The sequence below is a fragment of the Microcaecilia unicolor genome, chromosome 5, assembly GCF_901765095.1.
Source record: "Microcaecilia unicolor chromosome 5, aMicUni1.1, whole genome shotgun sequence".
Lineage (NCBI taxonomy): Eukaryota > Metazoa > Chordata > Amphibia > Gymnophiona > Siphonopidae > Microcaecilia > Microcaecilia unicolor.
This window is the reverse complement of record NC_044035.1, coordinates 244,494,413-244,512,599: the sequence shown is the minus strand read 5'-3', so window position 1 is coordinate 244,512,599 and position 18,187 is coordinate 244,494,413.

The window sequence follows — 18,187 nt, the reverse complement described above, 5'->3', positions numbered from 1 at the left end:
GATATTGTATAGAGTTCATAAGTGACAGAGTAGAGTAAGCATTCAAGTATAAAGAGTTCAATTCCAGAATAAGAAATAAAGTGGAATTGCTTTAAAGTTCCTTGATGTCAGAGTACGTGAAGCAGTTAAGTGTAGAGAGTTCGGTTTAGTCCAGTTCCGGTGTAGTTTCGTTGTCTGGTATTTAGGTAGGGTCATTGTGGTATGCCTTTTTGAACAGGTTGGTTTTTAGTGATTTTCTGAAGTTTGTTAGGTCGTGAATTGTTTTTATTGCGTTTGGTAGTGTATTCCATAGTTGGGTGCTTATGTATGAGAGGTTGGATGCATATGTTGTTAATTAAGCATGCTGCACATTAATTTGCAACTTTGAATTTATATATGGTATGGCAGCTTATTGCTTCATAAAAGGATATGCTGTCTTATGCTGTTGACCTAGCATGGACAGAAACCCAACATTTCTAGGCTGACTTGGATGTGGCTAACTCACCCGTGATTTTTGACAGCAGTTCAAAAGCCATTAAGGTGTCAGGTGAATGTGGGAACTAAGGTAGTCCTTGTACCAGCTGAATGGTAAAGGGGGGCCCAGGCATTAGCTGGGGGCTATATAACATTGACCTCGCTACTCACAGAGGGTCACTTTTATAAAATGGAGGGGGAGGGAATAGAAGGAATTTTATTCTATCTTAAAATAAAGTTTAAAGGAGTGGATCTAAAATGAGAAATAAGTCAGTTGTAGGAAGGTGGGGTATAAAAGTCGAGAAGGTTTTAAAGGTGATATGGGTAGGAGAATGAAGTGCTGAGGGGGTGCAGGAGAGGGACTTGAGCTGTGATAGAGCAGGAGAGTGTGAGGGTCATGGATTCGTTGAGCATGCTGTGGGTGGGAGGTTATGAAGAAACATTGCCGGAGTTGGAGGGTTAATTTTGCTGTAAGGAAAGTCAGGGACAATAGGTGGATTTAAGCTGGTTGAGGAGGTGTTTTTTGGGGAATTTTTAAGTCAGGGGCGTAGCCAGACCTTTCATTTTGGAAGGGCCTAAAGTTTGGATGGGTGGGCCTTCCAAAATCCCTCCTCCTTTGTCCTTCATCTTCCCCCTCTCGGAAACTAGCCCCATACCTCAGTACTTTCAACAGCAGCTATGTACATCCGCTGCCTGGTCAGCTCCTCAGGCTTCCCTCTGCCATGTCCTGCCAGGGAGGAAACAGGAAGTGATGTCAGTGAGGACAGGGTGTGTCAAAGGGAAGCTGCTGAGGAAGGTGCTGAGGTAGAACAGGGAAGGGGTGTGTTATGGAGCTGCAGGCGGGAGGCAAATGCCAGATCTGGGGGTGAAGAAGAGGCAGAGAGGGGAGTGAGGCAGCCGCTGCTGAACTATTTTGAAGGCCACACAGGGTGGGCCTGAGGCAGGAATGGGTGGACCTGTGCCCACCCAGGCCCACCCATAACTACGCCACTGTTTTAAGTTCCATCTGGCCCTCCCTCGGGTTCTCTGGGTGTTTAAGAATCTTATGTGTTAATTTTATTGCTGTTATGTTGTTTCTGCGTTTGGTGGGATGTTAAAAAGGGGTGAGTGGGGTTGGGGTTGCACCTGATATGAGTTTGAGTAGTAAAATTGAGTGGCTAGTTCGTCATTGACTAGCTGTGTAAGAAGGATTATTTAAATTGAAGGTCATTTGGGAATTAGTGGATTGAGTCAAATTTGGGATCACTCTATCCTATACCTTATTTTGTTGATATTAAAATAAAGCTGCGGCCCAGTTTTTTTCCAGCATGATAAGTTGTATAGTGTGATTAATTTGTGAGTGAGTACAGAAGCTGATGCGATTGTCAATTTTATGAGCCAAAGAGGGCATCTGTGTGAAGTTGGGTTGAATTTTAGCAGGCCCAGTTTTTACATAATCTGTCCTAGGACCCTCAGACTTGACCAGGCTGCTCCTGGCCACTCCTTCCTCAATTTGAAGACAGAAAATGGAATTCCAAGTGACTTGCCAGTTCCTAGTGTGTAGCTAGTATTACCTATCGGGTTTATTTTAACAAACATAGTTACCCAGTTCTGGTTGTATCCACTTGTATGTACAGAGTGCAATTCAGATTTAAAAAACACCAGGCCACAAGTGCACAGCAGAAAAGATCCTGGACTGATATCATGATTAGTAAAACACAGAGCTAGCTAGCCACCTCTGATCAGAGTACACTGCATTAGCACCGAATCCATGCGGAAGAAAAATGCATCAACACTGGAGACAGTGCTAGAGAATATAGAGTAGCACTGACAGCTTAAAAAATGGTTTTACTAGATAGTGCTGCTCTATAACCTCTACATTTCCATGCTGGGATTTATGTGGCCAGTACAGTAATGTATGACCAGGAGTTATGGCACTTTCCTGGTGCAGTATCTCGAGCTATCCAAGACAATCTGCTGCAAGGTTCAGTGCTTGTATGCTGAAATGTTAGAAACTGTATTCTTTTACTTAATCTACTCGCTCTAAGAACACACTCTGGTGCAGCAACTACAAAATACCACCTCCAACAGCCCCAACATCCATCACCCTAATGAGCACTAAAATTCAATCTATAATTGACAAAAACATTTTTAATCAAAGCACAAGGCATTTAGTGGCCTTGCACTGCAGATGTATGCTTTCATCTTCAGTCAATATTTATATTATACTAGCACAGGACACAGTCGACGGAGTCAAAAGAGGCTTTTGGGTGGGGGAAGAGAATAAATTATTTCTACTCAGGGGGGAAGAAGGCAAATATGAGAGATGTTGCTGATGCTGCCTTACATGAACAGGAGACGTGGTGTCCTGGTTGCTTGGCTGCAGTGGAGAGCTAAGCAACAGCACCATCTGTGGTGGGTCTGCTGTAATTGCAGCTCAGAGCAGGCTGGAAGGAGACTGCCTCTGGTAACATGCAAGGATCCTGTTAACCTGAATTAGGAGGTAGCTTTCAGAATGCTCCCAGGCAAGAGGATGGAAATCCTTGAGTTCACTTCATTAAACAGTTATTTGAAAATCTGGGGTTCAGCTATTGCACTGACTTAACAGCATGAGCAATGGCTAAGATTTCCCTGCTCATTGGTCTATATATTTATTTATTTATTTATTTATTGCATTTGTATCCCACATTTTCCCACCTCTTTGCGGGCTCAGTGTGGCTTACAATAAGATATGAATAGTAGAAATACATTTGTAACAACTTGAATATGGAATACATTGTGCAGACTTGTGTGAGACATGCGATTATCATTATGAATATAACAATGGGACATCAACATGGAAACATTAGGAGGAGACAGTGGGACAATTGATTACAGGATGAGGGATCTGAAGTGGATGTATGTTGCATTGATGAACAGTGAGTATGGACTCTATGTGTTTTGGTTCTTTCCGTAAGTTTGTTCAAATAGGTGCGTCTTCAGTAGTTTTCGGAAGGAAGCTTGTTCGTTAATCATTCTTAGGTTGCGCGGTAGTGTATTCCAGGCCTGCGTGCTCATGTGGGAAAAGGTTGACGCGTGTAGCGTCTTGTATTTCAGGCCCTTGCAAGTGGGGAAGTGGAGGTTGAGGTATGTTCGGGATGACCTTTTAGCGTTTCTGGGTGGTAGGTCTATTAGAGCAGACATGTACGCTGGGGCTTCGCCGTAGATGATCTTATGGACTAGTGTGCAAACTTTGAAAGTAACGCATTCCTTAAGTGGAAGCCAATGTAATTTCTCTCGTAGTGGTTTCGCCCTTTCGTATCTTGGTTTTCCGAGGATGAGCCTGGCTGCTGTGTTCTGGGCTGTTTGAAGTTTCCTCATTATTTGCTCTTTGCAGCCCGCATATAGTGAGTTGCAGTAATCCAGGTGGCTGAGGACGAGGGATTGCACTAGGCTGCGGAAGACGAATCTTGGGAAGAATGGTCTTATCCTTTTCAATTTCCACATGCCGTAGAACATCTTCTTGGTTGTATTGTTTGCGTGGGTTTCGAGTGTTAGGTGACGGTCGATGGTGACTCCAAGGATTTTTAGTGTTTCTGAGACTGGGAGGTTTAGGGTTGGTGTGTTTATAGCGCTGAATTCATTTGTGTTGTATTGGGAGGTGAGTATCAGGCATCGAGTTTTTTCTGCGTTTAACTTCAGGCGGAATGCATCTGCCCATGTGTTCATGACGTGTAGACTTTGATTGATTTCGTTGGAGATTTCTTTGGTGTCTTGTTTGAATGGGATGTATATTGTTACATCATCGGCGTATATATACGGGTTGAGCTTATGGTTTGATAAGAGTTTTGCTAAAGGGATCATCATTAGGTTGAAAATGGTTGGTGAAAGAGGTGATCCTTGTGGGACTCCACATACAGGTGTCCATGCCTTGGACGTGGTTGAATTAGATGTGACTTGATACGAACGTAGGGTTAGGAACCCCTTGAACCAGTTCAGGATATTTCCTCCTATGCCAAAATGTTCGAGTATGTGTAGCAGGATTCCATGATCTACCATGTCGAAGGCGCTTGACATGTCAAATTGTAGGAGGAGTATATTGTTGCCAGTTGCGATGATTTGTTTGAATTTGGTCATAAGGGTGATTAATACTGTTTCTGTGCTATGATTCGATCGGAATCCTGATTGGGCGTCATGCAGTATTGAGTGTTTATCTAGGTAGTTTGTGAGCTGTTTAGTTACCATACCTTCAGTTAACTTGGTTATTAGTGGTATAGATGCTATTGGCCTGTAGTTGGTTATTTCGCTCGTGTTTTTCTTTGTATCTTTAGGAATAGGGGTGAGCAAGATTTTTCCTTTTTCTTTTCGGAAAAGTCCATTTTGTAGCATGTAGTTTATGTGGTTTGTTAGGTCTATTATGAATTTCTGGGGAGCGGATTTCATGAGGCTGTTTGGACATATGTCTAGCTTGCAGTTGGATTTAGCATATCTTTTAAGAGTTTTAGAGATGAGGTCTTCTGGCAGTTGTTCAAATTCGGTCACATATATGATACCTGTTGAATGCAAATTTCACTCATGCATGTTCATTGCAGTAATCCTGAAAACCTGACTGGCTTGGTATACCTAGACTAGCAGAATATAAAAAGTTAACTGGTGCTCCTCATGCATCCTATGCTTGCAGTGGCAGGTGGAGGACATAGCAGTTGGATCTAACCATGCAGATTTCTACAGAAATGTTGTAGATTCCTGGGGACACCAGCTGGAGACTTTTCATATGGGGCTGTGTATAGATTTACACACATCGACCACAGGTTCTGCAGAAGCCTACACTACGCAGTCAAGTTTATTGTACCCTGTAGTAGAAGCTTGATATAACACAAAACATAAAATATTAGTCTGGAAAGAAAACTGCAATGCCATTTAGTCTATCCTTCTCCCACCAGGCAAGATCTGCCTTCACCTATTTCATCTTGGGCCAATATTTGTCTAAAAACATCAGTCGCAGAGATTCTACTCAGTAAATAACATATACCAGAGGCTGGCTACCTTCACTCTTAGAATATCTTGTATATTAATAAATTAATATCCAGCAACACATAATTTGGAAATGTCTAACTTAGTTTCAAATTACACATATATTTAGTGCTGCCAGCTGTTTAGACAGTGCCAGTAAAAAGCCAAGTAAAATTAAACATCCAAAATAGATGTTTCACTAATGGCTTATTATTGTGTGGCTCAGCTGGACATATACATAAGACTGGATTCAGTAAATGGCATGGAAAATATCCATGCTAAACTAGTGTTCCACGCAGGGTGACTGCCCTTTGCAGAGTACTAGCTTAGCATGGATCTCGTGACTAATTTTGTGTGCTAGATTTCTGCTTATTGAATTCTGGTGTAATGCCGGTGCCCGTAGCATCACGACTAAATTCTGGGAATTACTCTGACCTGCCCATGTCCCTCCCATGGCCTTGCCCCTTTTGAGGAGCACGCCATAAAATGTAGGCGGGCATGTTATAGAATAGGACGAAGGGTAGATCCATTCGTAACTCCAAATGAGTGCCAATTAACATCAATTATTTATTAGATTGCCTGCAGATCGGGGATCTGTGTCCAACTTTGGGAGGCCAATATAGACTCTTTGGGATAAAGAGAAATTATATAACTAAGCGCATGAACTTATGCACCTTTCGTATGTGTAAATTATAGTATTTTATAGATTTATACCTTGGTTCACAAAATAATCCATGGCTTAGCTCTAGGCTTCATGACCAAACAATCGACTTACCAATTAGAAACACAATTGAATCAGCAAGAACTTACCTAAACCTTCACTTCCCAAGATGCAAGGGCTTGAAATATAAATCAACATATGCGTCCAGCTTTTCCTACATATGCACACAGTTCTGGAATACATTACCAAAAGACCTGAAACCACGAATAACCATCTAAACTTCTGAAAAAAAACTAAAGACACACCTTTTCAAAAAGGCATACCCCGCAGAACAGATATAAACACCAAATAATGAAACACAACAATCAAACTAGGAAATGGACAATACCCAATCTCTTGCTGTAGATCCCACCCTACATTCTGCACGGGACAGACCATCCCAATTCTAATTAACCGTTCTAACCACTCTGTATTGTTCACACCGGAGTCTGTAACCATCTCTCCGGATCTATGTAAGCCACATTGAGCCTACAAATAAGTGGGAAAATGTGGGATACAAATGCAACCAATAAATAAATAAATGCACATAAAAGTAGCACTTACACACTTAAGTGCACGGAGCACTATTTCATAATAGGCCGAGTGCTCTAGCTTGCAAATGCATGGGGAATGTATACTGGGACAGAGCGCATTGTCGGGGCACCTACCTATAGAATTGTTTCCTTAATGTATATGTCTACCAGCTGAATATTGCCACTTACATGTATACATTATTGGGGGAATTCTGTATAACTCGTCCAAAGTTAGGCACTGGGAAGATCCGTGCAAAGCGCAAATTCTACAAGGCTGTTCTGCACAAAGCATCCTTTAGAGAATACTAGCTTAGTGTGCATTTTGCACCTAACATTGTACATGAGAATTTACACCTGCCAAAGGCTAGTGTAAATGCTTGTGCTAGTCTATAATGGCAGTTAGGCATGTAAATGACAGTATTCTGTAACTGCATGCCCGACCACCTGGCACGCCCTTGACTTGCACATGCCCCTCTCATGGCCACACCCCCTTTGGTGTTACGTGCTATGAAAATTAAGTGTGCATGTTATAGAATAGAGGGTGGGGCAGATCTGCACATAGGGTTTTATTCTATAAATGTTATGCTTCTAAATTTACACTCCTAAATTATGAGTGGAGGAGTAGCCTAGTGGTTAGGGTGGTGAACTTTGGTCCTGAGGAACTGAGTTCAATTCCTGGCACAGGCAGCTCCTTGTGACTCTGGGCAAATCACTTAACCCTCCATTGCCACATTGAGCCTGCCATGAGTGGGAAAGTGTGGGGTACAAATGAAATAAATAAATATGCTCCTAGTTTAGGACCTATTACTCTCATAGATTTAGCGTACGTTTAGGAGCATAAATTATGCTCCTAATTTTAGGAGCATAAATTTAGGAGTATAAATTATGCTCATAATTATAGGAGTGTAAATTTAAAAGCACAAGCTTTATAGAATACGACCCATAACTCCTAATTATTGCCAATTAAATGCTTGTTAATGCCAATTATTGATTGTTATTAGCAATATAGTCAATTACTTTGCTCCATGCACAAAATCGAATGCCTAACTATCAGGGGCATAGCCAGACTTGGGCAGGACTGGGGTCCAGAGTCCAAGGTAAGGGGGCACATTTTAGCCCCCCCCCCCCCCCCCCCCCCCCCCCCCCACTGCCATTGCCGACACACACACACCCCCGCCGCTGCCAGCACCACCACCAACAACAACAACTTTGACCCCCCTGCTGATGACCTTCTCGATCCCCCCGCCCACCCATCCCCGCCCGCCGTCGCCATCGCCATCGTCTACCTTTGCTGGCGGGGGACCCCAATCCCCGCCAGCCAAAGTCTTCTTCCTTCGTTTGGTTTCTGAGTCTAACGTCCTGCACGTACAACGTGCAGGATGTCAGACTCACAGAAACAGAACGAAGCCTTGCGATCTGCAGGGCTTCATTCTGTTTCTGTGAGTCTGACGTCCTGCATATTGTATGTGTAGGATGTCAGACTCAGAAAACAAATGAAGGAAGAAGACCGGCTTGCGGGGGTTGGGGTCCCCCGCCAGCGAAGGTAGCAGACGGCGATGGCGGGTTGACGGCGGGTTGGTGGAGGTTGAGAGGGTCGTCGGCAGGGGGGGTCCAGAAATCTACAGGGGCCCAGGCCCCCATGACCCCATAGTAGCTATGCCCCTACTAACTGTGGGCAACCTATACAGAACTCCTCCCTATCCCCCAGATTCTATATATGGTGACTAAAGTTGTGCATCCAAATTTGGTAGTGCAAGCAAATTGCATGCACAACTTAATTGTATCACAAGCCAACCAGTGCTGATAATTGGCCAATAACAAGCAATTATCAGGACTAATTGGTACTAATTAGAATTTACACGCATAACTTTCTAAGCACATTCTTTAAAGTGGTGCACGTAAATTCTAATGTACAGATTTCAAAAGGAGGCGTGGCCATGGGAGGGGCATGGGTGGGTCATGTGCATTCCTAGAAACTACATACACTGTTATCAATATGCCTGATCCTAGGGGCATGTTTTACTAAGGCACGCTCATGTTTTTAGCGCACGCTAAAAGTGTGGGTGTGCTAAATGTTAGAGACGCCCATAGGAATGCATTGACGTCTCTAATGTTTAGCGTGCCTACAATTTTAGCGCACGCCAAAAATGTGAGCACCCCTTAGTAAAAGACCCCCTACGTTAGGCGCTGGCATAAATGGTCACGCCTACATTTAATCATAGGTCCAGGTGCTACACATGCCTACCATTAGGAGCGGTTTATAGAATAGCGCTAAGGGTGTTTTATTTCCACGCCGATGTTTTTGATGCCATATAAAGAATCTAGTCCTATATGTGTTACTGGCAGTCCCCCAGAGTCCCCTAAACCCTGCCCTCTTTTTTGTTGTATATACTGGGGACAATTCTGTAACGTTGGTGCGATTGTTTACATGCCCATTACCTCCAGGATTCTATATAGCACTCCTAGAGATCTGTGCCAAAATCCAAGTGTATTCTATAACAGTGTGCATAAGTTAATTAGCTTAACAAGCTAATTAGCATTGATAACAGCAATTAACAAGCAATAATGAGCAATAATTGGCAATAATTAGAATTTAGGCACACAACTCGCTAAACATAGTTTGTAACTCAGTGCGCCTAATTTCTAATGCATTCAGGTAAAAAGGGGAATGTTATAGATGGGGAAATGGACATTGTGTGGGCAGTCTGAAATTTACATGCATAGTTATAGAATATGGCCCAGTGCGCATAAATCTATGCGCCGGGATTTACGCCAAGTTTTCATTGGTGTAAATGGAGGTGCCTAGTTTTAGGTGCTGAGATATCAACTAAGTGTATTCTATATACCACGCCTAAATCTAGGCATCGCTTATATAATATGCTTAGTCAGCACTGATTTCCGTGAGGATTTTTTAGGCACCATATATAGAACCTCCCCCTACATGCATAAATATTTAGAATAATAACATTTATATACATGTGTGCACATACTAAGTGCTACAGTGATACCTCGGTTTTCGTTGATAATCCGTCCGAAAACAATCGGCGAAATCCGAAACCGACGAAAACCGAGGCAATTATTTCTGAGCAGTAGAACGTGTGGGTCGCCCTTTGTTTTCGCAAAATTAGCAGTGAGGTCACGTGGGCATGCCAAAGAAATCCAAGACAAATTTTTCGTGAAAAAATCGACGATAACCGAAGTCAACAAAAACCGAGGTATTACTGTATTTTGCAAATACCTGCTTAATTTATGTAGCATGTTTTGGCAAGGGGGGTAGACGCATGTGCAAAACAAGGGGAAGGCTCACATTTACTTATGCAAATTATAAAATACTATATTTAACACATGTATCTGTGACATTGCACCAGTTGGCGTATTGAGCAAATACCCAGTTAGGCTAATATTGTGTAAAGGAAACAAGGTGCCTATGATCTTTTATACAACAGGCTCATACCACGTGCCCTGTTTTAAAATTGCCTTGATAATGATTGTGAGTGGTGGGATGACAAAGATGCAGTGTTAAGGCTTTGCAAGGGCTATGTGTATGGACACACAGTACAGATATATCTGCATATATTCTCAGTGTCATATTATATGGCTGCTGCCATGATATATGACAGCCCAACCTATCACCTTGGGTTATTTTCCACTGTGTTAACTGATAGGGACAAACATCATATAATCTATCTTGCATCATTGGCAGAGCTTTTGGACAGTTTGGAATTATATATTTCTTTTTTTGCAGATAATATTCAACTACTTGTCTTTATACAGGATAATCAGTCTCGAGTGATGTCCGATTTGAATTGTAAATTGGTAATGTTGGAAAACTGGTTGAGAGACCATGAGTTGATTCTAAATGTTGATAAATCTGTTGCTATGTGGCTGTCTCAGAAATCTAAATCACTTGTTACTTGGCCAGTGATGCAGGGTAAATTGATTCCTCTCAAATATTAAATTATTCCTCTGGGGTTTTATTGCAATAATGCTCTGAAGTTTGACAGACATATTAGTAACATTGTAAGCTCATGCTATTTACAATTACGGCTGATTCCTCAGTTGAAAACTTTTCTAACTTATTCCTATCTGGTCAAAATTGTTCATGTACTTGTAACTAGCAGACTTTATTGCAATTTGCTGTTTCATGTTTTGACATAAATAAGTCTCAAGAGACTGCAGTTAATTCAGAATACAGCTGCATGAAATTTGACCACATTACTCCTATACAGAAAGAACTACACTGGCTTTCGGTCTCTGCTAGCATATCTTTCAAACTTTTATGCCTGATTTGTAAGGCTTTTCATATGGGTGTCCTACAATATCTTTCTGAAAAATTGGCTCCTCAAGAACGTTCAAGATCTTTACGATCTTCATAATGTTGTTTGTTGCAACTTCAGTCTTTAAAGACAGTCAGATTGTCATCAGCTAGGAACTGGGCCTTTAGTTATGTGGGTCCATCCTTATGGAGTTCTCTGTCTGATGTGGTTAGCAGTTTAATTGTCTACTTCAGTTTTCGAAAAGCCTTGAAAACTTTTATGTTTCAAAATATCTTTGGTGATTTTTAATTGCATTCTCTTCTGAGGTTTAATTATGAATATTGATGGGTGGGATTTAATTTCAGTTGTCTTATCTGTTTATTACGTTATGATTAAACAATTGTTGTTGTAAACTGCTTTAAAACTTGTGTGTAAACTGGTATATCAAATTATTAAATCAAATCATCTGTCAGTTAACCGTGGGGATGGTATTTGGTGTACAGTGATATAAAGAAGAAAATCACCCTACCTAGGCACAGGTTCACATGGACCAAGGCAGACATGAAGCTGGATTCAAGTTTGACCTGTAGGGTCTGTGTGACCACATTGAAGAGGGCTGAACTGCAGCAGGCTTGGGTTGCCTCATATACCATAGGTCCTCCATCAGTTATATTATAGATTAGGGTCCGGGGCGTAGCCAGACTTTGGAGGGAGGGAAGTCCAGAGCCCGAGGTGAGGGGGCACATTTTAGCCCCCCCCCCCCCCCGGTGCCGCCGACCTTCCCCCGCCATTGCCGACCCCCCCCCCACTGCCGCCAACTTTGATGACCCCTGCCAACGACCCTCTCGACCCCCTCCTGCCGCCAACCCTCCCCCGCTGTCACCTACCTCTGCTGGCGGGGGACCCCAATCCTCGCCAGCCCAGGAGATCCTTTTCATCCCGCGAAGGCTTCATTCTGTTTCTGTGAGTCTGATGTCCTGCACATACAACGTGTAGGATGTCAGAAACAGAATGAAGCCTTCGCAGGATGAAGAGGACCTCCTCGGCTGGCGGGGATTGGGGTCCCCCGCCAGCAAAGGTAGCCCACGGTGACGGCAAGAGGGGGGTCAAGAGGGTCATTGACAGGGGGGGTCCAGGGCCAAATCTACGGGGGCCCAGACCCCCAATGCCCCAAATAGCTACGCCACTGGTCTATCTACCTAGTGGCATAATGGGGGGAGGAGGGGAACCATCCTGGGTGCCCCAGGCTTCTCCCCCAAAATTCAGGTGCTTAGCTGGCAGGGCTCATGCCATCCACTCCCACGTCCCCCCATGCAATGCTGGGTTTTTGTATAACTGAGCATGTGCAAGGAAGGTCCACCCATGTGCATGCACAGTTTGCACAAGTGCAGGGAGGAAGGGCTTCCCTCGCACTTGCTCAGTTGTACAAAAACCCAGCATTGCATGGGGAGGAGTGGACAACACAGCGTGCAGGCAGGAAGGCTGCCACTGATGGGGCTTGGGGACCCCACCAGTTCAGTTATGTGGTATGCAACAGGAAGGGTAGAGGAAGTGGTGTAGTAAGAGGGCAGAGGCACCATCCTCCCTTACTATGCCACTGTGTCTACCAGTTTGAGTGCATGCACATATGGCAGAAAATGAGTAGGAAACCATGTGCCAACAATAAATACACTTGACATCTGAGATTACAAATTAAGACATTTATTTTCAACAATAACTATTTCTTAACATAGGAGCAGAACAGGAAACAAGAGGAGGGAGAGAGGGAAATAGGCCACCCCAGGGAGAGGAGGAGGACATATGTCAGAAGGTGGCAAGGCTAAAGGGAACCATGAGAAGGCATATAGAAGATGCCCGCAAATTCAAGGGTGAATGTCATGAGCACCAGGGTCTAAAACATGCACCTTTAAATGAAGGCCATCCTCTCAGCTGTCTAATCTATGACCTTTAGCTTGCAGTCCATGGAATCCATATGCAGCACCATAGCAGCTTGTGGCCTATCTACTATTACTACTACTTATCATTTCTAAAGCGCTACTAGATGTACGCAGCGCTGTACACTTGAACATGAAGAGACAGTCCCTGCTCAACAGAGCTTACAATCTAATTAGGACAGACAGACAGAACAAACAAGAGATAAGGGAATATTAAAGTGAGGATGATAAAATAAGGGTTCTGAACAAAGTGAATAAGGGTTAGGAGTTAAAAGCAGCATCAAAAAGGTGGGCTTTTAGCTTAGATTTGAAGACAGTCAGAGATGGAGCTTGACGTACCGGCTCAGGAAGTCTATTCCAGGCACCCCATAGGGGGTGTTGCAATGGCTGCATAAGAGGTAGTTGATGGCAGCAGCTGGATGTCAAGGTCCTCCTCATTGTCAGATAATATTGCCACCTCCTGAGCATCATCCCTCAGTACCTGTGGTGGCATTTGGGAACAGGCGGAGAAAAGTGGTTGAAGGGAAGTGGTAGTAGCAGTGAAGGGTTACTGGGAGAAAGTGATGTCTGGGGCTATAGCTGGCACAGTGCTTGCATCACCTGGAGGTCCTGGAGGAGAGCCTGAAACTTGCTTTTGGGCTGTGGATACAAAACATAGAAACATCTTCAATGCCTGATCCTGGTAGGCACAGTAATGAGATTATTGTCATCATTGCCTCTCCAGGATTAGGTTGCCCTATGAGTGGTGTCTTTCTAGCAGGTGGGATGTGTGTGTTACAAGGGCACAGGCATAAGATTTTGGTATATTGTGAGCACTTACCAGACAAATTTCCCCAGGAAACTCAAGGTGGCTGATGTGGGAGAAGCCTTTGGTGTTGTGGGGTTGAGGTAGATGAAAGATGTGGTCTAGGGCAATTATCTGTGAGACCTGCCTTACAGATAATATGAGTTGTATGGCAGGGTGTTATGAATGGGTTTCCAGAGATGTTAGCTTGGTGGAAATGCTAATTCATGGAGAGTGAGGGCTAAGCATGGAATGGGGTAGGCCACAAGGGACATGGATCAAGATATATTGTATTTTGTCTAACACAGCATCAGCAAGCAACTAGAGAACTTTGGGATAGGGTAGAAGATTGGTGTGTTTGCCCCCTTAAACCCACAAGATGTTCCCCTGCTCCTGGAATGCGGAAAAGGAAACAGTGTTGTGATTGCAATTTACACCACTTTGATAGCTTTCAGTCTTGTGGGCAATATATATGAAATTAAATACAATCAAAAATAGAATAGATGTACTGGTTGTTGCTGAGGCAAGGGCTAGTCCTGCTATGGTAAATGCATTCATGTGGGTATTCAATAATTGTGGTAGTATATGTGAGCACTATGTACTGACCTATTTCCTCCTTCATTTGTGCCCAGACCTCCTTCTTCCATTCCTGTTGATGAAAGAGTAGAAACTGTTTCTCTTCTTCAGATCCTCCATCTGCATATAAAGAGAAAAAAGGGGAGAGAGAGGTTGAGTCACACTATTGAATTAGAGAGGTGCCTTCTGTCACCTTGCTGGGCCCACCATGAACTTTGAGGAATGACTGAGGACACTTCCCTTCATTCCATGTGTGTATGTTCAGACTTATAGTGATGGCTTCTGGGAGTTCTATCTGCATTTCTGGCACAAGGATGGCTCTGGTAGATAGGGCATGAACCTTTGCCTTTGTAGTAGCAACCTGCTTTGTGATATGCCATCCACTTATAATCCTTTTCCTTCTTCTTCTGTGCATTGTTATCCAATGTGGGCCTTTGGTACAACCTCTATATGGTGGTGAAGGGCATGAGATGTTGTAATGCGGGATGAGGATTGGTAGCTGGGCCCTTCATGGAGCAGCTGTATGGCCACACTCACATTTGTTGTTCCTGGGAGCATATGTTCTCCCCTCCCCCCCCCCCCCACACCTATCCTTCCCAGTATCTCCAGGGTGCAACCCCTCTCAGAGTAGATGTTTGGCACTCATTATTGGAATTCCATGCAGGTTGGCAGCCTTTCTGCCACTCCCACCGTTTTAGCCTCCTTGGTCACTCCTGTGAGACTCTGGACCAGTGCAGTGTTTCATTTGTTACTGCTTATTTGAGAGGAATGTGTGAGTATGGTTATCATTAGTGGACCAGACAGATGGATGAAATCAAAGCTCGGCTTTCAGGGTCCTTGGCCTCTCCCTTCACTAACAGGGACATGTGCTGTCTGACTTATGCATGTATATGTTACCACTGTGTGAGAGGACTTATATTTAGGGAGAAGAGAGTGTTAGTTCCTTTGGGAGTTCAGCTGGGTTTGTAACCTGTCTTCATATAGCTTCTGCTTAATTTTCTTTCATCAGCCTCAATATGATCCTCTTCTCAGTAACTGTTGGTGATTTGTCCCTGGGCCACTTGCCTATCATTTGTCTATGGATCTTTTAATAGCATAGAGACACTGACAGACACATCTCTCTGTTTACAATACATTGCTGGCCTAATTCACTCTTCCCCCTGTTGACACTTCTCTGGGAAAGGAGGCTGCCCTGTTGTAATGGTCTGTTCAGCCTTTCCCAGGCCCTGCTCATCCTGCTGGAGTCCTTCCTCTGGCCAGATATGGGGAACAGATGGTGTTCCTGTCCCAGGAAGAGCCTGAGCAGGAGAAGGGCATCTGGGCTGCAAAAACATGGCTTTCTCCCATGGGCCACCTTATTGAGAATGACCTTGTGTAATTTGATAATGGATGGGCACATGGGAAAAATATGGGGGAACATGAAAATACATGCATAAATTATAGAATGCTATAATGTACATACATTCTGGCCAACATCTAAGCATGGTGTAATTGACCATGCATTAAATGTAAGCCCATTTTCTGCCACTTGCACTAGGGTATAAAGAGGTGTCTCTATGTAGACACCAAGAAGGCACCTATCTGGAGCCTATTATATAAAAGAAATTAGGCACCTACTTTTCATTATAGAATAATAGCGTAGCAGGGCAAATGCATGCCTATAGGCATGACCACTTAAAACAGCTATAGAACTGATGCTAATGCTTGCATCTAGATTGAAATAAAACACACATAAGTTATAGGATTCTATAAAATATATGCATAACTGTACACCCAATTCTTACTCTGTCCAGCAAGAAGCTGGATTTTTGCAGCTTTAGCATCTCAGGTACTTAACCGGTTAGTCCTGCTGAAAATAATCTGTTAGCACCAAACTGAAAGTCAGCTATTTTGGGGGTGTTCTGGGGGCAGAGTCAGCACTTGGCTGGTTAAGTGTTGACATTCAGCATTTAACCGGCCAGGTTAACTGCATAAATAGGACCCTATAAAAATAAGTCCTATCTTTATGCAATAACCTATAGCCAATTAAGTGCTGAATATCAAACTTAACCGGCTATACGTTAGCTGACTCTGGAACCCTAGAAATTCAATGCTGGTGCCCAGTCGTGGCGCAGCATTGCATTTATAGGTTTAATGCTGGTGGTGGTCAGCAAAACGCTGATTGCCACCGGCTGAATATCAGGCCCATAGTTTCTAGAGAGATTATAGTTCAGAAGAGCTATCCAACAGTCAGCTCAATAGTGCCACACCCTCTATGAGTTGACAGCCTACTTCAAGAAGAAGCACTTTGCCCTCCCAAGTGAAAATAGAGTGCAAAGAAAGGTAAGGGTCATGCATTTGATATACTGCCTTTCTGTTATACAACCAAAGCAGTTTGGAAAGATGCTCTGTTTAGTTGATAAACATTTATACAATCTGCTTGTGAGGTTGTGGCTTTCAGCTTGGAGTCCAGATCCATTTTGGAAACCAAATCTCTGGCAAAGTCCATGCATGAATTGAAATATTACCATTGCTGCTAGTAGTTTCATTGAGTAAGTAACTTGGTAGCAAGGGGCTTGGAAACCTTTGTTTTTTTTTACTAGTGCATCTCTGCAATCCAGGCCTTTCACAGTGCACATTTTTACGTTTGTTTGTCCATGGCGGTACCATTGCCAAGCAGCTCCCTTCTTTCTCACTTCCCACACGGTGGCAGTGACTCAGGAGCTCAGCCAATGCGGGCCATGTAGTATATTAGTTCTTCGAGCAGCTGTTATAAAACTGATGTTGGCAAGAAAGTCATGGGTGACATCACATACATGCTAGGCTCGACTCGTCCATGCCATCTGGTTCAAAGGCTGTTCTGGACTTTCTTGCCAACAAAGCAAACCTTCCAAGAAAGAAAAAAAGCTGCTGGGGGGTTGTCACATGGGCTGTGGTGCTATGATATTAATCTCTTGTAAAATTTAAACTTTAGAAGCTTTTATTTACATTTTGTGATATACGAAGGCAGGGGAATGTCTCCCTTTAAAGCGTACTCATAGTGCTGGATTTGATAGATTTTATTTTATGGAAAGACTGATTTTGCATACTACACACTTGAGAGGTATCTCTTCAAATGATAATGCAGTAATTCAGATGCTGAAAAGTTTGCAACACTACAAGTGGAAGACCTGTCTCTTGTGCTTGAAAGTGCAGTGTTTTAGCATTACCCATATCGGCAGAAATGCTGGCGAAAGACTTCTACACAGCTTCCAGCTGTTTAGTATGAAAATTACAACTGGATTGTATTAAGAAAGGCAAAAAGGTGTCTAACTTAAAGTCGTGGAGGGGCATAATCGAACGTGAACGCCCATCTCCATGGGCGTCTATCTCCGAGAACGGGTACGTGAAGGGGCGGGACAAACCATAATTTTGGAAAAAATGGGCGTCCATCTTTTTTCCGATAATAGAGTTTGTGCCAGCCAAATGCATCGGATTTGTGCGGATTTGAGCTGGGCGGTTTCGTTTTTCAGGGATAATGGAAACTGAAGGCGTCCAGCTCAAAAATGACCAAATCCAAGGCATTGGGTCATGGGAGGGGCCAGGATTCGTAGTGCACTGGTCCCTCTCACATGCCAAGACACCAACCGGGCACCCTAGGGGGCACTTGTAACAATTTTAAAAAGTTAACTACCTCTGAAGTCCATAGCTCCCTTCCCTTGGGTGCTGAGCCCCCCCAAATCCCCCCAAAGCCCACTCCCCACAACTCTACACCATTACCATGGCACTTATGGCTGAAGGGGGGCACCTAGATGTGGGTACAGTGGGTTTTGGGGGCGGTTTGGAGGGCTCCCATTTACCACCACAAGTGTAACAGGTAGGGGGGGATGGGCTTGGGTCCACCTGGCTGAAGTCCACTGCACCCACTAACAACTGCTCCAGGGACCTGCATACTGCTGTGATGGAGCTGGGTATGACATTTGAGGCTGGCATACAGGCTGGAAAAAAAAGTTTTTAAAGTT